The following is a 25,094-nucleotide window of genomic DNA, read 5'->3' on the forward strand; positions in this document are numbered from 1 at the left end:
ACAGCTTCCACTTCTTGTCCATTGATGCTTCAGGACTTGATAGGGCAAGACGCCGTGATCTTTGTCTTTGTCCATAGAAGTATAGACGCAATCTTATACTGATGGTGGCGATGACTTCCACCAACGTATGTACACGGTGACACTGCCCGACTCAATTTATACACGAGGTGAAACATGGCCTTGGTTTCCGCGGAAAACGTGGATATTCCGGTCGCACGAAGCAGTGTTCGTAAATAAGAGAGCGACACTTGGTAGGCTATAAAATACGTATGCGAGTAAAGTGGTAGTATGTTGCAACAAATTTCGGTTGCCATATTTTGTTTTTTGTTTTTTAATTATAGCGCGAGTACAGGCAACCCTAAAAAACGACAAGCACAGATACACAAGCGTTGACCATTGGCTTTGCGAGCAGAAGGTCACACCACACACAAGGCATAAGCGTTGCGTGAGAAGGGTGAGAACCATGCATAACAAGAATTGACAATTAGGCAAACGTAGCACGGCGCATGCCCAGGCAGCCAAAGAATAGTGCACGAAATCGGTTTCTCTTTAGTTTTCTTTTCGTATGGTGAACAGCTAAACGCTTCTATAGAAAGAAAATCTTTAGGTGTAATAAACTCCCAAAATAATCCAAGCCAACTTCTCCTTACTCGTGACGCGCGCAACAAATTGTGCGTACTTGTATTATGGGTTTTCGAATTTATGGACGTGCTGTCAAACGGCCACTGACGCAACTGCCAATATCGCCTATATAAACGTTTTCCTTTTTTTTTTTATTGGAATAAAATGCACCACTGCAGTGTAAAACTTCACATAAGATGTTTTGTGATTTTTTTTTTTTTTTAATATCGACGTTTCTGTTAAGAGGGGGCGGGGGATGCAAATACGAGGGCACATCTTCGCAAGCTTGCTGAGAGCCAAGATTACAACACTCACGCCGTCATCTTTTTGAGACTGCGCGCGATTTTGTGCATATAACGCACAACCTGAGGCCAAACACCTTGCGCTCCGCTTTAAATATGCTCGATTTTAAAACGCGCGGCACTCACTTTTTGCATCTGTAAAGTAAAGCAGCTAGCTGAGGCAATTTTCAGCGCAGAATACTATGCCTAGTTTTTTCTTCGTTTTGTTTTTTTTTTTTTTTTTTTTTTTTTTTTTTTTTTTTTGTTCAGTCCTTCCCTCTTTGATAAGGCCGCCGCCTTATCAGCCTTACAGAAAGTGTGTTTACTGCAGAATTTCACGGTTCGGACTATTTTCGAAATATGGCAAGCGGTGCCAGTTCATGTTCGGCATGGCCAGTGTGGCAATCACTATTTTGATCTCAAGCACCTGAAGCCTTGGGGCACATAGTAAATGAAAGATCTAGGCAATATTCTTGGTAAGCAGCTTAATAGGTAACATATAGCGTAAATACCAATCGGTGTGTCTTGTTTCTTGTGATAAATGGAATATCGTGCTGTATCGCGTGTAAGACCAGTCTTTTTTCCCATTTTTCACTATCTGTAGATAGCACGGACAAACCCTTGCCAGTGCTCTATGCCATTAAAGCGTTTTCACTTTGCTGTTTAGCTTAATTTTTTTCCCCTTTTCATTTCTTAGCAGCGGCATCGTTTCCTTATTAATGTCGTGTCCCTGAATATATTTCGTTCCTTTATCTCCATCTCATTTCCCGTCCCAGAGCTTATCGCCTTTTTCTCTGACATCAACCAGATTCCCTCTTGCGATCCGAGTTTAATATGGTTAAACATCAGAAGGGACCGCACCTCGCGCGACTAGCAGCGCATCGACATTTACATAGATTCACACACACGACACGGTAGTGCAAAGATACAGCCGAAGACAGGAGCCCGTACCCGAACTTGCAAACCCTACTCTCTTGGGAGCACCTTCGTCGTCGAAAGGCAATAGTGAATAACGCGACGCGCTACAAAATCGCATACCAACGGGAAAAAGCAAACAGAGCCGGGGCAGTGACAACGCTATGCTGCCCTTCATCTGAGGGGTGTCATCACTTCCGAGGAACTCATAAAAGCTATCGTCGTTAGGTTCATAAGCAGTGCGATTACTGTTTCTTCGATCCTTCTTCCCTGAACTTAACCCCCCCCTCCCCCCTCTCTTCCCTCTCTTCTATTGCCACGGACCCTGTCGACGGTAGTAGATGAGAAACGCGCGTCCAGATTCAACGTAGGGGAAACTAAGACGCGCCGGAATAAATGTACGCGCCTGACGACTCCGTAATGAAGACGTGATGCTCCTCGATTGGACATGCACTCACATTAGTGTCATGGAAATCGGCGACCTCGGACGAGGCTGAGGAGGATATGCATCCAGGCGAGTGGCATATGCGTGTATATCCACGAGAAGGCGTACGTCGCGGTGAGCCCGGCGGATGTCTCAGGGAAGCACGTCCCCAGTTTTTAAAATAGAATGTTTGAGGTATAAATACGGCTTGCGCGGCATTGTAATACTATAGTACTGGAGGACATCACAAAACAGGTGAATAATGTCTACTGTTAGCTTAATTAACTAATTTCATCTTTTTAACTATTGCATTTACGCGCCAGTTTGCAGTAAGAGATTTGTGGCGGGCCGCTTCCGGCGCTCTCAACCTCGGAAGTGACGAGACATCTCGTCCTCAACTTTGTCGTGCTTATGCATTCGAGGAGTGCCTCCAGAAACGTCGTTACATGGCTTAGAAGGAAACCCCGTGAGTTTCCCCATCTTTGACGAAAACGCCGTACATTGTGCGATATTAGGCAAGCGCACTTCACTTCGTACCTTGTCTCTGGCGTTCCCGTAGCCCCAAAACCGTACGGCACCACACTACATGACGCGACGGCAGCAAATCAAAGACTCGCATGTCAAACCGAACGTCGTGAATTGTGTCAAAATTCGGTTGTCCTGTGAGGTCTCACCTAGCGTTTTACAAGGCACTGGCTACCCGACACCCTTTTAGACACAGCTACAGACACCCTTTTAGACACACCACTATGCCAATTAAACGTTGATGCAAATGCGGCCATGGCATGGGACCTCGTGAAGCCATACAATCCAACGGCCAGTCATTGCATGGTCATGTAACGTGCCAGCTGCCACCTGTCAAAGCCATGACCGGGATTATTCCTAACGACGTCAATGCAGACAAAGGCCAACAGACATTCTGCGGAACAGGGTTTCTAACGCGATCGCTTTGAAACCTATATAGCAGGCACCGAAGTGAATAATAAAAAAAAAATGAAGGCAGTGAGGGCTCTCAAAAGAATCGACAAATATAAATAGAAACATACCGCTCGCCACTCGGGCCCAACAGAACTATCATTTCCATAAAACGCAACTAAACTACTCTTCATCTTCGAATTTCGCCCAGAGCGCGGTCGTTAAAACAGCCTCCCTTCTCTTCCCATCCTTATTCGCCCACCTTCTTGCCATGCCATGAGTAAAGCACCCAAAACTATCGTGCCTTCAAGCGACCTACAAAGCGGGCACTTAAACCTGACCGCTTCTGATGCCATGTACCAGGCTTCGAGCGCAGCTCAAGCTACTGCAGAAAGACGGCAAAGGAATATACTTGGAGTCCGTCGCCTACCCGGTAACGATCACCTCACGTGCCCCTGGCGGTTTTGTAAAAATGCTGCGCAGCCTCTCCATTCTGCCTCTTTTTTTTTTTTTTTCTTGGTCGACACTACTCTATGAGCCTGAGCGCGCTTCAGAGTTCTACCGCCACAAGCGGAGGCGAAATACTTATCTCTATTATGAAGACGAGCAAGCTCTTATTAACCCCCCTGTCGTCGTCGCGTAGAATCTAGACCTCTTGTCCTATCGAGCCTCAAATGGCCGCTTCCTGGAAGGGAACGCCGGCAGCATACAACGAACGACACGACCACTTTTCCACAGCATGTGCGCGCGCTCAAAGAGACACGTGTAAGCCCGCGCGCGCACACACACACATGCACGAGCCAGCACGGCCATTCTGCGTGCAATTACTTCTAATTAGCCAACGCCCTATTCCGAATCTGCTCCCCGCGGCTGTTACTTTTCAGTGACCGTCTTCTTGCTTATTGCTCTCTTACTCCTTGCCTTCTTTCTTCTTTTGTTCTTTCTCTTTTGCTCTTTCTCGTTTCTCTTTCATTTCCATTGACTACTAAATCTATCTATCCTTTCGACGTAGGTGGCGAGCCGAAAAGACCGTGTTTTTCAACACCTCACAGGACTGAGCAGACCCTCGGGATAGACCCAGACGCTCTCCCAAAAGCCTACAAAACCGCACTCGGAGTGCAACGATACAGACCCACGGAGGGAAGGTATAGGAAGCGGTGCTCGCTATGAGAGACGGACGGCCCCGCGTCGCGGTTGCTCGTTTGCGCTAAAAGACCGGCGATTTAGCGCGTTCTGAGATGACAAATTGCCTGCGCGCGATAAACCGAGCCGCACAAAACGGTGCACCTTGTCGAGAAAGGGGGAGGGTGGAGCAGGAAAAGAGGGAAGGGGCGTGGCGAAGACGAACCAGCGTCGCTCACACTTCCCCTACAACTACTGCAGAGCCTCATCTAATGGGCTTTTCTTCTTCTTCAAGAGGGGCTGGTAAGAGGCCAAGTTTATCTCCGCAATCTGTTTTCGCGTGAGGGCAATCCCAGTGCGCGGGCATTGAGGTATCTGGTGTCTATGGAACCAAGGCATCACCTTATCCCGGTCTGTGTATGGCCTGAGGTTATACGGGCACGAGAAATATGAACACCGACTTAGCAACCAAGAATCAAACTTTATACCTTGCATCTGCACGGAGCTTGATGGGGCACACTGACTTTCAGGGTGGAGCTCCCTGATGTGACAATATCTTATATGGAAACACATGCGTTATGAGGAAAGCAGTATATAGCGGAAGACTCGGAACTAAATCGCATCATCTGAAGCTCTTTAATGTGCACTGACATGGCACAGAATATACACGATGGGTCTGAACTCTGGAAGAAAACTTGGGAAGTGAAAAATGAAACAAATGGAGCAGTTTACGTTGCCGAACATGGGCATCGAGCATTAGTTGACCTCGGTTAGGATGAAGATGCATGCATATTCGTTACAACCGAGGTCACATGTTCGTTATATCCGAGATCACGGGGTATCTTCGTTATAACATATTCATTATATCCGAGATCACGTGATGTGCATTCATCTTCGTTATAACTTATAACCGATGTCCCATGTTCGTTATGTCCGAGGTATGCGTGCATTTTCGCTATAACATAGATCACGTGTTCGACGCCGCGTGTTCTCGTTATCCAGGAATAATATGAAACTCGCAAACGAACGCAGTAGTGCCAACGCTCTAAAAATGGCGTCTCTTGTACCTGGGCGTAAACACTGACTGATAGAAAATAAGGTAGTAGCGCCACCCTACACTGTAAACGGAGGTTTTGTGTTGTAAGAGGTCATTATCTGGGCGAATGGAAATCGATATGCACGTGGCCATAGCTGCAAGAAAGAGGGCGTGTACGGTGTCCTTTCCATCACTCATTCGCCAAACTCTGCGCGCTGTTACACTCACTATAAATGTCAAGAAACTGCTCACTTTATTAGTGCTCCGGGCTTAACATGCAATTTCGGATGCTGCACGAAACACCCTCGTTTTAAACGAGCGCAGTCAACTCCCGTTCAAACCTACAAATGCAGGATAGGTCTCCACGAGAGACATCGACAGCGCGAACCACTTAAGTCTACTTTGCACTGCGTACCCCGGGGGAACAAGGGACACCACGGAGGCGAAGCGCCAACGATATGAGTGTCCTGGAAAGTACAAAACCAGGGCGGCTGCACGCCCGCGGCTGGTGAGAATGGAAAATGGCTGTGCAATAGGTAAAGCGAAGGTACAGAAGAGTACTAATATGACGTGGTGGGGGGAGTCAGCACGTAAAGGACTGGCGAGGGGTGCGCCCGACGATTATTGCTCGAACGGACAAACTTGCAAAGCGCATGTTGCGCCGGGCTGCCGCTGCTCCCGTGGCGGCGTCTGGAGTATAGAGGAGCGCGCATAGACCACGACTCTGCGCCCGCCATTAACTGCCGAGAAATGCGTCTTTCATGGTAATCGTCGGCAGGAGCGATAGGCGAACTGTGCATGAACAGAGAGGGGCATAGCTGTCGTCGCGCCTACCAAAGCTCGTTCACGTACAGACGATAAAAACTTTCGTGCTACCGTCCGTTATTGGACCTGCATTCCTGACAGGTTCAACAGAGTTCAGGCGCGGAACTAGACGGCAGCTTTGGTTCCAAATTCTGCATATTCGACCAGAACATGGTATGACCTGATCACGGGAGTGCCCCTTCAATGATTTTTATTTCTATTCGAAGCTATAAGCTCACCTGCTGCTCATCTTAATTATCGGGTTCGCCCTAAAACGCTCATGGGTATTTGAGCCCAAAATGGACACTCCTTTCGGCGTGGACTGGAGTTGCCGTACAGATATGGCGGACCTCGTTTCTCGAACTGGCAGAGGGAGCAAAACACCAGAATGTTCTTCTTCTTTGTTTAATTTTCTTTTTTTGGTACACGCTGCATCACTAGCACTCTAATCTCTTCCATCAACACCTGAGCGAAATCAAGTCTGATTTCGAGCGAAATTTCGCGTCCATTGTGCCCCGTTCGAATATCTTAAATCTCTCAATTCCCAAAGAGGTAGCTCAGTCAGCTCGGGATGGCCATGTCGTTATTGTAGGCATCGGTGCCCCTGGATTCCTCATCTTTATGCCAGAAATGCCAGGGGGCAACGAAACGGTTTGGTTTGATTTGGTTTGTGGGGTTTAACGTCCCAAAGCAACTCAGGCTATGAGAGACGCCGTAGTGGAGGACTCCGGAAATTTCGACCACCTGGGGTTCTTTAACGTGCGCTGACATCGCACAGCACACGGGCGCCTTGCTTTTCGCCTCCATCGAAAAGCTGCCGCCGAGGCCGGGATTCGATCCCGCGTCCTTGGGAACAGTAGTCGAGCGTCGTAACCACTGCGCCACCCCGGCGGGGTGCAACGAAACGTGGGCCTGCAGAACTATACAACCGACGTAGTGCCGTCTCGAAGTAAGCATCGCGTTGGACGACATCTTGCAGGCGCGACCTCGGCCGGCCTCGATTCCACACACCTTATACGCGGTTCAGATTCACGTAAACAAAGACGGTAGAAAAGACTACCCCTCTCTCTCTCTCTATCTCTATCACACGCACACAAACTTTGCCTACGGCCGCAGCAGAAAAAAAGAAAAAAAGGTATTGAGGTGAGCGAAGAAAGCTAGAGTGGACTGAGGCAGCGAGGACAACAAAGCCTTCGAGGATAGGGAGTGGCCCATGCAAGACCCCGAACCCCTAGGCTAAGGGAAAAGCCGCCTGGATTGCTTGCCGAGCAGTGGCGGCCACGAAGATGACGTAAACGCGCCAGCTTTAAATTGAACGATGGCGTGTCTCCGCGGTCCGACAACACCGACTGAGAAAGCGCCGCACGGCGGTGTAACCCGGCTGTTATAGAGGAGTGGGCGCGTCTCACTTCGCACGCAGGTTTCCCGCGCGATCTTTTCGGGGAGGTCTATCTTGATCTCGGCTCGCGCCATCACCACGCATGCAGTGTCGACAAAAGCTGGGCTGCAGACCGCAGGCAAAAGAAACGCTCAGGCATGTGCGCCAGACATGGCAGTAATTGAATTACAGTAATGAAATTACTGTAATTTAATTACTTTTTCGGTAATTTGTAATGTAATGAATTACTTTTTCAGTTTGGCAATTTAGTAATGTAGTGAATTACGTTTTGAGAGTAATTTCGCAGCCTGTAATTAATTCCTCTCGAAATTACTTTTACTAAAGTGCGCCATCACTCCTTCAATAGACAACAAAGTAGAGTGCGCGAAAGCAAGAACGATGTGCTGCAATCCGAAGTCAGAGTTACGGATTGGCAAAAGGAGACAGGATTGAGCAGAACTATAGTCAACTAGAATACTCTGTAGAACAAGTTGTTTTGTTTAATAGCTTTACTTAGTTTTTGCATTTATGGAAACTAGAAAGTAATTTCAAAGTAATTGAATTACTCAGTAGAAATATTTGTAATGTAACTTCATTACTTTTGGAGAGTAGTAATGAGTAATGTAATTTAATTACTTTTCTGCTATTTTCAGCAAAGTAATTAGTAATGTAATTTAATTACTTTTCAAAAGTAATTTTGCCATGTATGATGTGTGCCAGCGAAGGAATGCTTTCACCGCATCAAATGCTGGAGAGCCGCCTTTGTCTCTTTTTCCTTCTTTCCTCTACGCTATATCAGCTCTCAAGATTACCCACGGCAGTGATAACGGCTTGAGAGACGTAGCATCGCATATGAACATTCATGAGGAATAAAGTTCGATTTCGCCTGCTATCGTCAATTAGAGCTGAAGCAATCGTTATATAGGACAGTAATACATATCTTCGTCTGGAGCACTCCTCTGGCTTGGAATCATACATGGCAGTAATTTAATTACTTTTTTTTCTGTAATTTGTGATGTAATGAATTACTTTTTCAGCTTGGTAATTTATTAATGTAATAAATTACTTTTTTGTAGTAATTTCGCAGCAAAGTAATTAATCCCTCTCGAAATTACTTTTACTAAAGTGCGCCATCACTCCTTCAATAGACAACGAAGTAGAGTGCGCGAAAGCAGGAACGACGTACTGCAATCCGAAGCCAGCGTAACGGATTGGCAAAAGGAGACAGATTGAACAGAACTATGGTCAACTAGAATACTCTGGATAACAAGTTGTTGTTTTGTTTAATAGCATCACTTAGTTTTTGCATTTATGGAAACTAGAAAGTAATTTCAAACTAATTGAATTACTCAGTAGAAGTAATTGTAATGTAATTTCATTACTTTTGGGAAGCAGTAATGAGTAATGTAATGTAATTACTTTACTGCGATTTTTAGCAAAGTAATTAGTAATGTCATTTAATTCCTTTTCAAAAGTAATTTTGCCATGTATGCTTGGAATAGATGGTTCGTTTTTCACTCACTCACTCGTAGTAAAAAAGAAAAAGTAACACCGATAGCGCCCAGGAATGGGATAGATACGCCTATAGCGCTCATGATGACTGAGGTTCGAATCTCAGTGCCACGCAATCCTCCACTTAATGAAAAACAAATACACGCGTTAATGCAATTGCATAATCAGGCTCGGGGTACGGCTTGAACTCGGTGACCCCAACCTCCAACGCACTCCCTCACCAGAACAGGAGTTGGTACCGCACCGATTGACCCCCTGTTCTCAGTCCCCAGAGGCAGTGCTTTGATGCAGCGAAGTCAGAATAGGTAAATAAACAAAATTTTGCATAATTTTGTTACTATTTACTCTACTAACGTTCGGGCTAAATCAATTATTCTTTTTTCGTACTTGATTACCGGCAGTTAGTTACTCCTATGCAAAAACAGCTACAGGGACGAAGCGTCCGACCACATGGCATGTTGCGCTCTCCGCGGTCTTCGTTCTTGGTGCAGCTGATGTTCTTATGGCTAGTTCTTGTAATAAGTCGTGCTTAGGTAATTCGTTGTAACTAAAGAAAAAAAAAAAGAACCTGTTGACTTTAAACATTTATTTGGGCGTTGCTGTTTTCCCCTACAGAAGCAATGTGCGATGTTCCCAAGGTAATGCATTGCCTACAGACGCTGCAGGTGTTAGCAGGCTGCCTTTATCATTAGAGTGAATTCAAACGACACAAGAATGATTATATCGCTATATTTTCATCCCTCGTGTGGCCTAGACTTGACTTTGACGTCACAGCCATCGCTTGGCTGTTGAAACCAAAACCAAAACAGGTAAGAAAAGAAATTCAATAATCAATTGCTCATCAGTCGTAAGCGAATACGACGCGGTAATCCGTGGACAGTAATGTCTTAGGCATCATTACAAAGAATAAAACACTCAAAAAAGAGGTGTCTATACTCCTTTTAATAAAGGACGTATGAACTGGCATCGAAGCCTTGCACAACTAGGAGCGGGTGGGCAAGTGTTTGTAAGGCATAACACCACCCTATCCTCTAGCGCTTACATTGAGAGAGCGCCCAGTTCTGGGGCCGATGTCTTCACGAGGAAACAGTGCGATGGCAACTTCAAACAATCCGTACTAGTTTATTGCAGTTTGAGCCAGACTGTGCTTGACAATAAAGTTTAGATAAAAATAACGCAACAGTAATCGATTACTATTCTGTAATCATTTGGTTACTAAGTTTCTAAGGCTATAAATGACTACTGTGTCTGCAACGTGTACAAGATGGAGCGCAGTGTGCTAAGAATCTCGAGCTCCGAAGATACCGCCATTGAAAACCGAGCATGGCAAGGTTAAACACCAGAACCCTGTCCTGTGAGGCTAACAGCAGTGCTGTTCGAGGGTCAAGAGGGGAGAAAATGGAACGCCATATATGGCTTAGTGCGGTCAGGAGGACAGATGATGCGTATACAGTGTTAAAGGAAGGGCAATTAGCTCTCGTAGTTTAGCAGACAAGACAACTATATAGCTGTGGAAGTCCTTATTACCAAGAGGAAGGTTAACTGACGTAACTGCAGACCTACACACCTACATACAGGTGTGACCAGATAGTCGAAAGCATCTAAGAAGGCATGGAATCGGCACTGAGTAAAGTATAAACAAATTACACTGACTTCAATGCCAAGGCATAGGCAATGGCGTCCAAGGAGAATTTCGCGCCTGTTGTGATTTAGGCCTTCTTGGTGGTGCGGCACACCTTGTGCTTGGTGAAATTCTAAAGTGGATCCACTACTGGAGGAGACCTTTGACCCCAGCGAGCAAGGATTTGTGGAGCTACAGAAGCAAAACTAAACCTGCCGACGAGAGCTTCTGAACTTCTGGAACGCTTGATGGTGCCACTAAAATCTGAACAGACGGCAGTGCTCCTACAACAGGGGTATTTTGAACGTGTAGGTATTATGCAATGCGAGCTCCCCGGAGCTCCCGTCGAGGGCCTAGCAGGATGCTAAGGAGCGACTCCATGGGCCGTGACGCCGCACCCTTCCAAAGAAAGATCTAACCCGAGAAGAAGGCCTGAAGACTATCGCTGTAAGCTGAAGCCGAGTGAAATGGACGCTGAGGCGTGCCATACACGTGTGGTACGGGATACACCGACGCGCCCGCGGCCCCCAGCTGTTGCGTCCCAAGTTCTGCAGCGGCAGGCTGACAGCCGAAATTACGACGTGGGTGGAGGGGGCCAGGCCCCAAGTTACGCGAAAGTATAGAGCCACAAAAGCCATGCAGCCGTCTATATATTTCCATTCGCCGCCGCTTCTGGCATCGTCCTCCCTCCGAGGAGACTCGGGTAGCAAGAAAGCGGCCGTCAGGCCCGGGACACGAAGCCGGCGACTCCTTCTGGTGAAAAAAAAAAAACGGCGAGAAGCGGAGGGAACGGACGCGCCGAAAATCCGGTCTCTTCCACCCTCTCTCTCCTTCCCACGCGCAGTCTGTGCTGCCAATGCTACAGCAACAGTCGCCGTGCAATGAGAAGCAAAGAGGAGAGACGCGAGGTCCTGCCGCGGCAGCAGCAGACCGGACGGCGCCGTCGACCTTGAAGGGTGCCACGTCAAGGTCAGCGACGCACGTGTTCCGCTGCCGAAAAGTGGCTGCGGCGGCAGCAACTGTCGCGGGGGCGGCTACGGCTTCGGCGTAACCGACCTCTGCTTTCTCCACTCCAGCTGCCGAACTTTTGGGTATGAACTTATCTCATGCCTATTCTTCGTTGCTGTTCCAACAACACCACCACCGCTTCATCCACTGTGGCATGCTAGCAGTAACAGCGCTCCGGAAACTTGCGGTCTCTTGTCCCAACCGTCTGGCCACTAGCCACTGTCAAAGCCTTTTGGTAAAGAGTAATTCCTGCCGCGAAACTCCTTAACTATTAAGATGTTCCATACATCAAAAACCGTCCATCTATAAATTGGTCCAAAACTCAAGCGGCTGGCATGAGGTGCTGTTCTAGGCATGGACATGGTTATGGGGTGAAATCATTAAAGCGCCCCTAGCAACTGACTGACCTGAGCACAAGTGGTGCCACCATCGCCTGTTACCTATAAAAAGCTGTCCACAGGTAATGGTTAGACTTTCATTTCCATGTTACTTAAATGTACGATTAAAGAACTGTGAGCCACCATCACATTCAACGCCAAATACGCTAATCAAAAGTGTTTACTCTCGAACGCATAAGCAATGCCGCTACGATTTCGGGCGATCTGTCAACGTTCGTAATTACCTGGAAAATAGACCCTGGTCTTGAAGGCCTTATGCTATGTACTGGCCTTAGCGATAAAAGGCACCTGGTTCAAGCAAATTTCTTTGCTCCAAGGAAAATGCGGAAAAAGCTGGGACGTCCAGCGGTACGGCATGTTCACCTGATATCCTGATAGAATACCTGGCACCAGGAACAATGACTGCTACATGCCAGACAATATGCACGTCTTGGACACACGAAGAATCCGATGTCGTTTTTGCACGGCGAGGCCAAAAAGAGTTACAGGTGAAGGGCGTAGCGAGGCACGTCCCCTGTATAAGCGAAGACTGACCTGATCCGGCGTGGAGGAACTGTCGGTGCTGTTGTGGCCCGTGGTGTCTGGGTTGTGGTGCCCGCGGCCCCCTCCGCCGCCTCCCCCACCCCCGCCCCCTCCGGAGCCTCCGGAGCCCCCTCCCCCCGAGCCCCCGCCGCTGCTGTTGTGGTTGTTGTTGTTGTCGCCCAGGTCCCCGGGCTTGCTGTCGCGCTCGTCTATCACCAGGTCGATGGGCATCTTGCCCTTCAGGCAGCTGATGTACCGCTGGCAGAAGTTGTCGCACAGCTCGTGTACCTGCGCATAAGCGAAGAACGGGTTCAAGGCAAGGCACAGGTGCAAGGCAGGCTGATGAACGTGAATCTGAGGAACCTTAATGAAGGTTTGTAGGTCTGAACTAGTTGGTAATTCAAAACGAACTCAAAGCGCACGAAACATAGGCAAGAGAGAACACGGACAACAAACTTGTGTCCTCTCAATGATTGTCTCCTAGCTTGGCCCTGCTTTCTGCACTCTGTCTTCAATTTCAGATACCTCCTTTGGTTCACTTGAGGAACAGCGGGGCATGGAGTGTTAGCAACGTTTAATCAATGCTTCTGCCCGCAAAAGACACCTCAAGGGATGCTGTTCGTTTATCGCCTCCCATGTATACATAACGTCTCCGGTAATACGGTTACCCAGCACTATTTTTTCAAATGAAACCTTCTAAACAGCTCCCATCGCAGTTTCACATGAGAAACGTTGGCATATCATCGACACGAAAACCAATTAGACACTCTGTGATTCTTAACACACACACACACACACACACACACACACACACACACACACACACACACACACGCACGCACACACACACACGCACACACACACACACACACACACACACACACACACACACACACACACACACGAGAAAGCGTCATGCGCTTTCTTGCACCCGTCATGCACCCGCCTAGCTTTAATCTCTTCCACAGAACAGCCGGAGCGTGAGATAAATAAATATATGGAAATAACTTTAGCAAATGCATAAGAAGGGAGCGAACAGCCATTTACACCGATAAAAGCACAGGGAACTTATTTCTGTGGTAATATGAAGTAATAATGTAATAATAAAGGTAATTCATTAAAAGAAGGAAGAAGGAACGACCAGACCCATGTCGCATGTGAGATCTGAAGCCATAACTTCCGAATTTCGGATCAGGTGCTTCAGACTTTGCAGCCTTGTAAATTTGTCCCGCTGAGCCCACTTTCATATTATAAACAACAATGGAAGCTGTTTTCAGACTAGTCCGTATTTTCGAGATGAATGCGGAACGATGATAATCCTTTGGTAAACGCGTTCAGTGTGCAATAGCAAGACGTGCATCAAACGTATTTCGGACGCGGCCACAAAGAAAAGAGCATATGCCTAATTCTTCGCCGCTGAAGCAGCTTAAGGCAGCATCTAGTGGCTGTTAGCCAGTCTGCTCATGTTCCTAACAGCACCCCGTTCTATATAGTGGTAGTAAAATAACAAGGAAAAGGTGAGGAGGACGGAAAATTGGGGGGAGGGGGGTAAGTAAAGTTACAAGCAATATAAGATGATACACTCAACTTGCTCTCTAATACCAAATTTACCTCCCCGTTTGCATCGAATTTAGAAAGCAGTAACGACACCATGCCCCTCTTGAAAAACTGCTTAAAAAGCTAATTATTCTCGAATGAACATGATGTCTTTCCTTTCATTATTTTTCGGTCTGCACGTATTAGAGGTATGAAATGAAAAGTTTTCTTATTCTAGCCACCTGTCTTGTCCCGCTCCTTCTCGGGCCATTTAATGTAATAAAATGAAATGAAAAATATCCGAGCAATGAAGGCAAGAAAACCAAAGACTATGACTGGCATAAACCGGAAACTGCCGTTTCTGAGACCCAAATTTGAATTTGGAGCTAACCCGTCGATTAGAAGAAAAAAAAAAAAAAAAAGGGGGGGGGGGGGGGGGGGGCGCAGGCTGCAGGCATAACCAATTATGTCAATTTACCGGACAACGGCTGTTTTAGCCAAAGTAGAGCAAGGTATACTTCTCCAACCGTGCTCCAGTTATGGCGTAGCCTGACTGCGCCGCGTCCCCCGATGTAATTTAAAGCAGTCTAAACGCTAAACGCTTAGCTTTAGAATACGGCTTCGTTTTTCGTTAAAAGCAGTCCTATATTGCTCTCGATTAAAAGTAGATCGCCTAGTTTTCACTCCAAAATGCCTTCGTATAGAAAACGTTCACCGTGGTATCATCGGTAACAAATTCAGCCGCTTTTTAAGTGCACTTAGAATGGCCAGCAGCTGGATAAAGCGATGCGAGGTTCAGCGACAGCACAGCCATAAGCCATGATCCCTACCACGCCAGTAAGGTGCGCAGACACATGAGGCACTAGCCGCGGTCATAAGCCTCTTTCTTCTATCAGCGCAGGGTCAACAACACAAGGACACACCGAGGGCTTCGCGACGTCTTCGTTTCACGGCCCCACTCATCGGGTGCACATACACGTCGACCAGGGGACGAATGGACGCCTATCATCTCCCCATAGCCGATCAAAAGACGACCCTTTCGAGGGCTCTAGTCTCAACGTTTGCCATAACGTTAATACAAATTGTAGAGGAGGACGGGCTCGACGGAGTCTACCGATTGAAAAAATAAAAAAAAAAATTGAAGCAAACCCATACGTGTGCCACGTCTTCTCCAAGACAACGAGCGGAGCTATCGGATAAGACACTTTCGCTCAAGCTATATAATGTGCAAGGAAATTTAAAAAAGAAAAAAAGAAAAAGGAAAATGGAAAATGGAACAAGACCCGCGGATAAGCGCAAGAGCTGGAACACGATTACGAGTCAAGCTCGGCTGCGACTAGTGCAATGCATGCAAGCAATATTGGACGCGCCGTAAAAGCAACACGTCGCACGCTTATAAGCCGGCAACGGCCGTGCACAATCTCGGGTCGAGAAACGTTCTCTATATGCGAGTCTACAATCATGCTATCATCGCTCCCTCCACTTTCTTTTTTCCTTTTCTCTGTAAGTTTATCCTTTTTTTTTTTTTTTTTTGTACTTGATGATCACTCTCATGCTGAGGCGACTAAACTGGCGTTGCTTTCCTCTTTAAGTGAGTATATGAGGTAACTCCCCCTTCCGCACCTGCTGTAAGTTATACCGGCATCTTCCCTCCCTCGGTTTCAAATACAGCTGTTATCGCGGTCCGCACTCATCGGCCATTATGGGGTCCCTCATTTGCTTTTCTCTATGCTTAGATTCGCCTCCTCGAGCGTCCAGTACGCGGCGGTGGTCAGCCGGATGCCTACACGCACGGGGCGATCTCTTACTTTTCAACGCGCCGGGAGCGACAAGGAAAGGAAAAATGTTTAGCCAATGCCGCAGTAATCAAACTCAAACGGCGGCGGCGGCGCGCGTAAAGGAAAGAGGGGCTGACGGCCAAGACATGATTTCTCGATGTAAAATGAAAGCATCAAGTGACGACGAAAGGAAGGGGGGAGGGGGTGCTGGCTTGCGTGTCTTGATATACTATATACAGGACTTTTCGGCTTCCATCGTTTCATCGCGACGCACCTCTTTTTTTTTTTTTTTTGCGTTAATTTTAGAACGCAGTTATCGACGGTTTTTTTTTTTTTAATTAATCGTTTTTCGAGAATGTATTAAGGACCTTTCTTCGCTCAATTAAAGAGGCAATCCTTTGTGTCCAAAAGTCACTCAGAGTCCATCTCTGTTTGCTATCATCGACTTTTTTTTTCTTTTACAAATATTTAGCTTAGAAATGACAGCACTTCAAAATCTGCTTGCACAAGGTATTGCAATCGTTATTTCTTTTTTAAAAGGTAAGTAGCAAAAAAATAAACCGTATGAAAGAGCACTGAGCCTTTCGTACTGTGCAGCCATCTTCATTCTCTCGTTCCACCCTGAAAATTAAGCCAGGCGTACATACTTCTGAGTACTAGGTTGACATGTTACCTTTGCGCAGTCGTGCTCGGTAGAGCGACAGGGCGGGACATCGCGTAGGCTACGTGCTGATGGCAGCGATAGAACTACCGGTCAAACGTCGCGATAGCCAGAACATCATATTTTTCATGACGTTCGTGCACGGCTTCGTCTCGACGTCCTGCATTACTGATAAACCGATATACTGTTATGTTCCTGCGCAATAAACAGTCAGAGTTTATCCTGCCTTTCTTTCAGCCTGAAATTTAGATTTAAATGTAACTAAAACACCAATTGGCGTTTAGAACGGGTGAAACGTTAATTACTTTCAATGGAAATTTTATTGGGAATAAAAAATGACCAAAGTTAAACCATGGAACTAAAAGAATAAAACGTAAGCTGCAGTTGACATCTAAAAGGTGGGCTGCCTTGTTACTGCTGGGTTACCTACGTCTTGGCTAAACGAATGGGCAGGACATCATACGGTTTGTGCTGTGACGACAGCAATGGAACTGCCGTTTAACCACACGAAAACCGGAACATGACACTTTCTCCAGACGCTTATATATGCACGGTTTAGTGCGTCCAAGATGCAGTGGACAGGCCTGCTTAACTATGTAATTGCCCTAAGAGGGCAAACGGTAAACGTTGGAGCTTCCCCGTCTTCAGAGGCATGTATATAGTAAAGGAGCAGCAGCCCTTAGACGCAAAACTGTACTTCTTATTCCAAGGGTACACCCCCTCACCACCACTCTGGCTTCCATACGTTGCTGATTTTCTCCTTTAAGTGTAACTCGTAATCGATTTACAACAAGGTGTGCCGTGCATCCCAATGATAATCTCTTTATTGATTCAAATCCAGTTACGAAAATTCGATATAGGGCGCACTTTTTGGCGTTTCAGCGTCAAATCTTCGCGCAATGTTCGAAAATACAATCCGGATATTTTGTTCGCGTAAATACTTTCATGGAATTTTACTTTCAAGCAAAGGTGTATTGGCTGCTTCTGGTCTATCGCTTTAAAATGCACCAAACAAAAAGAAAGGTAGTCTGAGTGGCCCCTGTTGCAACCTACAGCGCGCACTGAAAAATCCCGAACTCTCCGTCCGGTCCCAGAGTGAACCCTTCGGGTATGATAACGCCGTCAGCGACGTAGCACGATGCCATCTTCAATATAGCTATACGGGATGGACACAGAGTGGGGCCCCTGAGGAGTCTCGCTTTCCCAAAGCCTGCGACAGGGCAAGGCCGCATTAAACCCCCACAGCCTCGCACGATTTCTCTCCGGGGTGGTTTTGAACGGCCGCGACGATAAGGGTGTCGAAGGCAGGTGGCGTTTAGATAAACTACTGGCCGCCCCGACGGAGCGGCCATAGATCTAAAACACAAGAGGCCAGGCAGGCAATGCTCCGCTGTATATAAGGGGCAAAAGCGCACAAACCATGAAGCCGAGCTACTATCTAGCTGCGCTCAGAGTGAAGAGAGCATCTATTCGTCCAAATGGAAGAAGGGAACTGTCCCCCTGTGTGCGAGATGCCCGAATTCCGTGCCATGTACGGCGAAGGTCCGAGGAGGGGAGTGGGGAGAGACGGTTGTGGCTGAGATTGCGCCGTGCTGTGGCCAGCAGCAGAAAAATTACAGACAGCGTTGGAGAAAGGGGGGACTTGGCGATGATAAGGGGGCGCGGTGGAAGACCGCTGGCTGTACCCGGTTGTATTTTTTCGAAGCCGCGTCCGATGAAAGGCCGAGTGTTGTTGGCCTGGTCATCCGGGTGTCTGCACGTTGTGTCGCCGGAAAATATCTCCTCCTGCCAAGTGGACCGCCGAGGTGGGGAGCGCGGACCAGAACAGAAGGGAGGGGGGGGGGGGGGGGGGGGGGGTCGAAGGTTATTCGAAAGTGAAATAGCCGCGCCGATAAAGAACAAGGAGAGGAGAATGGCCGAATATAGATGAGTAAGGGAAAAAAGTAAAACCAGCCAGCCGTGTACGCATAGACGCAGCCGTAGACCTACTGAGTGGGAACTGCGGCGCGTATGGGGCCTTCTCAACTCGTGCTGCAATAAAAGTCCTCTCGCCACGTCTCAGCCAGTCAGTGAGAGACGCTTCACTACAACTTGCAAGGTATGCGGTTTTGAATAATCAATGCTTGCTATAGGGTGTTGAGTATACGTGGTTCTCAATACCAAAAGGCTGTACATGCAGGAATTTTGTCACTTGCCTGCACCATCCGTGCTGACATTTCAGCTACTCTGAAGACATTCGAGGGTGACTTTTGGCCTGAGCGGATAAGTAGACATGTCTGTCGACAAGAATGAGAGCGCCGCGCTTTCTTCAATGCAGAACATACGCATAAATATTCCTCCAGGTTGTGCCAAATAGCATCCATGGTAGCTCGAAATTCTTGTAGATTACACAAATAGCCAAGGTGCACTATAAAAATTATATGGTGGTGACTTTCGCCTGAACGCACATCTCAGGTCAACATCTGAGTAAGCGCGCCTCCTCGATGCAGTAAATGTGACCAAAGAAATATTCGCCGATGTTGGGTAAAGTATATATAGAACCACTAGATGCTCTTATGAGATGAAACGAACATCTGATGTGTACATGTCGAACCGAAGTTGCATACGGTGACCTGACCTGAGCAGGCATCTGAAGCTGAGCATCAGAGCAGGCAACAAGGCGGCAACGTGCCTTCCTCTATGTTATGTGCCCAAATAAACTGTCGCCTAGGTGTCAAAAACGTCACCCGATGGTTTTTTATTATTTTTTTTTTTTGCACTTAAGCAGCGAAGCAATTCTATACGCAGGCGGAACACTGAATTAAAACAAAAAAAAAAAAAGAAAGAAACGACGGTTTGGCGACGTCAGCTGTATAGATTACCACTGAATTCTATAGGGAGCTAATGTGCGCTAAGATCGTCCGTATGAATGTGCAAACCAAAATTACCCTATAAGGGTGTGAAAAGGGAGTAGCATGTCATTTAGCGCACTCCGTTGCAGGGGCACGGTATCCTCTCCAAGCCCTGTGGTAGATTTACACCACCCTCTTTAAATTATATTTATTTGCTTGTGAACGATGTGGCGTTGACGAAACGATTGAGCACCTCCTTTGTGAGTGTCCTATTTTTGCAACTGATAGACATACACTGCGTACTGCATTGGCTCGTCTGGACGCTCATCCCTTAACGGAAGGGAAGATCTTGGGACCATGGCCACAAAAGTCATCTGCGCCCAAAGCCTACAAGGCCTTTCTTCGCTTTTTAAGAGAGACTAGGCTGATTGACAGACTGTGACTTTCTCACCTCCTCTCCTCTTCTACCCTCCCTCTTTAATCCCCCCTTCCCCTTCCCCAGTGCAGGGTAGCCAACCGGAATTATTTCTGGTTAACATCCCTGTGTTCCGTCCTCCTTTTCTCCTCCTCCCCCTCCCTTCACGTAATTAGCAATGGTAGGAGACTAACGGCTGGACCAGGCGCTTTGAGGTTAGCAATTAGAAGGTTAAACTTGGTTAAATTCTTGCTAATTGCCAGATATTCGCATATTTTGTAGTGAAAATCAGCTTACGCTTCCGAACATATAAGGATTCTGTATTCATAGCGATGAAAACCTACCCCAGGGGTGCGACAGAATGCCGTGACTCTATAAGGAAGTGCGCTGGAGGATATATGCTACCCCTTTTTACTCCACTGTGGCCTTATACTCCTGTTAAGAGTGTGGTTGTTAAACTCGGCGCGTGGTTCTGAACCCTTTAGAAGAGGTTTACATTGTATATATAGTGCATTGAATCAGCTGATTCAGAGCAAGTGCTTTGAGGCTTAATGCGGGCATAGAAAAATTTATGCACAGAGGCTTAGCCATAGTACTTGTCTAGACCACTAGATCCCGAGCAGGCTTGGCCAATTTCTGTAGCTCTAAGAGCAGCTATTTGCATGTATGATAGCTCTCCCCAGGCTGGCTCCACGCGCTTCTTCTATCATGTATGTCAAACATGTATCGTAGCCTCACCTCCCGTATCCCAGAAATAGGCGGCTGTGGCGGCAGTACACGCCCTTGGAGGCGCTTTTCACCGCATGACAGTCGAAGGCTGATGCCGCGGTTTGTTCTACACTGCGTCGCCTGCCGAACACACGGACCTCTTTCTATTGACAAGGGGTCGCGGCTTCTCCGACCTCGCGCAGCCTTCTTGATGAGCGCGTATACGGCTGGCGGCGGTCGTCGCTGGCGTATTTCTTTTCCTAGCTGCCAATCGATTCTCCAACAAGGACGAACGACCTTCGTTCCGTGTGCGCGCGACAGCCGAGCCAATGGCGCGTCCCCGAGAAAGGGCCAGGCACACAGTTAGGATGACAAGAGAGGAAATTTCATCGTCGTCGCCCTCTGCGGTCGCTGTTTGTTTGATATTTGTGTACGGGGTGTGTGAGCAAGCGTGCGTTCCAGCGAGACCCCATGTGGCTGATAGTAGCCACGGCCGCACTGAGTTCGCGCTTTCTGTTTCTTTGTTCCTTTTTATTTGGCAATTTTTTTCTGCCTTCGAGAACGCCTTAATTGCCGACCGGCAGAATTGACGAAAGGAATTTCAACGTCACACCTAATAATTATTCAGCCGTCAACAAATGAAAAAAGAAGAGGCGTGACTTCCAAGGTTGACGCATTTCAACTAAAAACAGTTTTGCAGAAAAATGATATAGGTGTAGGTCAACTGCTAACTGACTGAGTGATTTGAACACTCATTTGGCAGATGCTGAAGCATAGATATCCATCGTTTATTTCGCGATGAGCCAAGCAACACGGTGGAAAGTATCTTTTTTGCTCTTTTTAATTCTCTAGCAGCCATAGTGTGCCTTTATGACATGATCTCTAATATTTTCAAAGAGACAATGTTATGAAAGGCCTTCCCCAACAAAGCCTCTTATATCCAGGAACGGCCGCTCGTACAGAAAATAAGACCGTACTGGGCGATATACACTGTGTCTTAGCGCTAAACATAAGCCGCAATAATGACGACGATACTCTCCTACTTGCAATCAAGAGGACTGCAAACATTATAAAAGACGCGTGCACTAAACTACACTTCTTGCACACTGAAGCCCTCCCCTCTCCCTCTCTCTCTCCCTGTGTGTCATGAACTAAGCCGCTCCCAGTCTTTATTTAGTGCCAGATCTCCTCCCTCAGTGCGCGGATGGAACAAGCGCGCAAATGTGAAACGCTGGCAGTGATGCAAAAACGAAATGCGAGGTAAAGAGAGATGAAAAAGCAATCTTCTTTTTTTTCTTACTGATCCCTTTCTTCTTACCGTTCTTGCCAGGGCCGCCATCTCGGTATTCCCTGCTTCGTTCATAAGTATATTACTACTTTTCCACCCTCTACGACGCCGAGCTTTAAACATGCTTTTCTAGCGCCAGTTTTGAAAAAAAAAATAATAATAAAGAGTCCAGCAACCTCACTCGATCACTACCTACGGGTCGCACCGCGCTCGAGAAAATACCCAGAACTACGACTTCTAGAAATACAAATGACCCTTTTCGAACAAGAAAACCAGACTAGTTGGAAAAAAGAACGAAGAACAAACACGGGAAGGATAGATGCAGCAAAAGGAAAGGTCACACTATTCCGCTACAGTGGAACTGCGGCAGAATGAGGCACTCCAGCCATCCACACACGGCTCCCAACGATGGCGCCGATGGGGGCGCCAAACGCATGCGCAAAAAGCGGAAGGAAAGAAAAAAAAGAACAGAATGCAAAAAAGAAGGGAATAAAGAGCGTGGTCTGGCATATTATTCAAGCGACCGTGCGACTCGCCCATATATACAGTCCCGAGCTCACGTGAGGTTGGGCTCTGCAGTGCATATACGTGGCGGCGATGTTTGCCTGCGAACGACAAAAAGAAAGAAGACTATCCCAGGAAAGCAGAAAGGCAAGCATGGAGAAGTATGACGAGGACAGTGGTGGCACAGGAGGCACGAAGGAACTTAAAATCGCGCAAGCGAGCGCGCGCGCTGTAACTCGCGCAGAGTTCACTTGGAGTGGCCGCCGCCCGCCCGCGACGCCTTGCGAAGCGTTGGCTGCCGGAGGACGTGACTGGCATCGCTACGCCCTCATCGGACGCCGCCGAGCAGAGCGGCGCGAGCCCCCTCTCTCAGCGCCTCGTCTTCATCCTCTCGCATCAGTGCAACGCGCCTTGGCGACAGGCGGTGTGTCAGACGTGCTAGACGAAAGGCTTGTGAAGCTACGGACGTCAGGGTGCGCAGCCATGCAGACGGGACTGAAAAAGTGAGCAAGCATGCAAATTTGGGCAAGAAAAACAGCCTTTTAACCGACTTCACAGGCTACTCCTTCCGCTCTTTTAAGGCGAAAGCCTTACTGGGGCTCATGGTGAACATCTCGCGTCTGCGAGATGTGTCCGCCAGATTCCGCGAGATGTGTCAGCGAGACGTCGCAATAGGTGCTGACGTCAACACAATTTCCCCGGTAAGGACGTCGCAATAGGTTCTGACGACGAAGCCAAAGAAAAGAACGTAATGAAATTATAACGAGTGCGCAAACATGCAAGATAGAGGAAGAAGAGAAGAAGGAGAACAGGCTTTCACCATTAAGCTCGTAAGCAAAGCTAAAACTGTAACTTTTTTTTTTTTGCTACCGATAATACGCAGGCGTACAGTCCTAAAAAAAAAAAAGAAAAAAAAAACGGAGCATGGATGGACGGCTTGGTCGAGTGAGCTGGTGAGTTCTAAAATTCTTTACACAACCTGTGGAAACCAAGTGCAAGAAAGAGGAGGCGTTCTGCCGCCAGTCTCGTCCATCATCTGCACTCAACGCGCGCACCATCATCCACACCGAAAGCCAGATTACGCGCACCGCAGTGAAAATACCTCTCCCGATTATTTCCAACCTCGCTGTGATGCAACAGCCTCTGAAAGTCTTTGCCTATACCAAACAGCCTAACGTTATCACTTCACCTGATTCTCTGCCAGCTTACGTCTCCTTACCCCCCCCCCCCCCCCCCCCCCTTGGAATGCATTAATTTCATCAGGGATATTAACCATACTGGGGTCTTCGGCACATTCAGGAACCACGTTAGTGGGCAGCAGGGAAAACTCGGCATGCCTATTTATTATCCCTGTCGACATGCCCAGGGAACACGTCGGCATGTCCATGGCACAACCTGACATGCCCAGTGCACAAGTAATGTCGACATGCCGAAGGAAGGCTGGGCGCCAGACGTTTTCCGGTGCTGTCGAGACCATGTATACAGAGCTGGTAGCAGCTTAAAGTTAGGTGCGCAAGGGTGCAGCGTCGCCTATGCTTAATCGCGCACCAGGACTGCGTCGTCACTACCAATACGAGGATTCACTCGCCAGTTATAGTTCTCACGTACTTCCGTTACACATAAACTCGTACTTAAGCATCTGAACTGTCCCATTGGCCCTCGATGAAGGTCACTCCAGAAACAACAAAACTCACCCCCTCCCCCTACACACACACACACACACACACAAACTCTCTCTCTCTCTCTCAATTCTCATCCAGTTTATGACGGGACCGATACTTCGCCTAAGTGCGAAATCCCCTCCTTCCCTTTCTTTTTTCTTTTTTTTTTGTACTAACAAGTTATTCAGTACACACGAAGAACAACTGGAATTCGTTGAGCCTTGCGAGCTGTATATGATCCGAAGGACTGAATAAATCCCTCCCTCCCCTTCCCCTAACTTCCTTACAATCTCTGCAATGAGCCCCTTTGCTTAATCTGCAACGAACGCTCGAATTGTAAACAAAAATCAAACATCCAATGCGAAGAATTCAAGCAAAAGGCTCATCGTAAATTTATGGCGGTTTTTTGTTGCACACATTATATATTGAACAGAGCCATGCGAAATCTGAGACTGCCGATACAGAGCAAGCAGGAGCTCGCCAGTTCCTCGGTTTCACAGAGCATCCTTCGAGCGGTAATTGTGCATCGTTCCTGCCGAACGCCGAACGTGCCATAAAAGGGTTTAGTTGCAATAGGAAGCTTGTACTACATAGGACACAACGCTGTTTATTTCTAATGAGATTCTAGAATTAAGGGGCTTTGACCTCACCGCGCCCTTGAAGATATCGTTCAAAAGAGCCTAAAAATAAAAATAATTACCTCCGTCGCCCTCTGCGTGCGCTATGGGATTCTGCAGCATTTCCTCATTGATTCAACAATGTTCTAAAGAATATTACGATTCAAAAGTACGACAAAGGTCTGACAGGTCATTTCGAACCTATAGCTTGATATTTCGCGGCCTTCATGCATACTCTCGCTTGACACCTGCGGTGCAGCGCTCGAGCTAAGTGCATGCGCATATAATTTCAAACTGGAGGAGGTAGGTATATACAGCTTTCTGCTAAACGGCTCGGGGCTATCAATACAGGCAAGCACGGTCAATCTGTTTAACAAGACCCGGTTCTAGCGAGAAAGCTATGTAGAGGACTTGTAACGCCCGAAGCATCCAGCTGAAATACGAGCAACACTGTCGCGGTTCGGAGAAAACTAAATCGTTTGCAGCGTTCGCAAACTTTGTTACACCCAGTTTTAACTACACCGCTAGTACAGAGCCT

The 25,094-nt window shown here is 47.4% G+C and overlaps 1 pseudogene across 1 annotated transcript in view; it reads right to left on the minus strand.

Annotated features, from left to right (window-relative positions):
• The window catches only part of LOC146175636 (homeobox protein Meis1-like), a 326,682-nt pseudogene that overhangs the window by 230,807 nt on the left and 70,781 nt on the right, over positions 1-25,094 (minus strand). Inside the window, exon 5 of the transcript XR_014701149.1 lies at positions 12,570-12,845. The product of XR_014701149.1 is annotated as a homeobox protein Meis1-like (transcript). The remainder of the gene's footprint in view (positions 1-12,569; positions 12,846-25,094) is intronic.

This window comes from Amblyomma maculatum, chromosome 10 (genome assembly GCF_055883805.1).
Source record: "Amblyomma maculatum isolate TAMU_Amacu chromosome 10, ASM5588380v1, whole genome shotgun sequence".
Lineage (NCBI taxonomy): Eukaryota > Metazoa > Arthropoda > Arachnida > Ixodida > Ixodidae > Amblyomma > Amblyomma maculatum.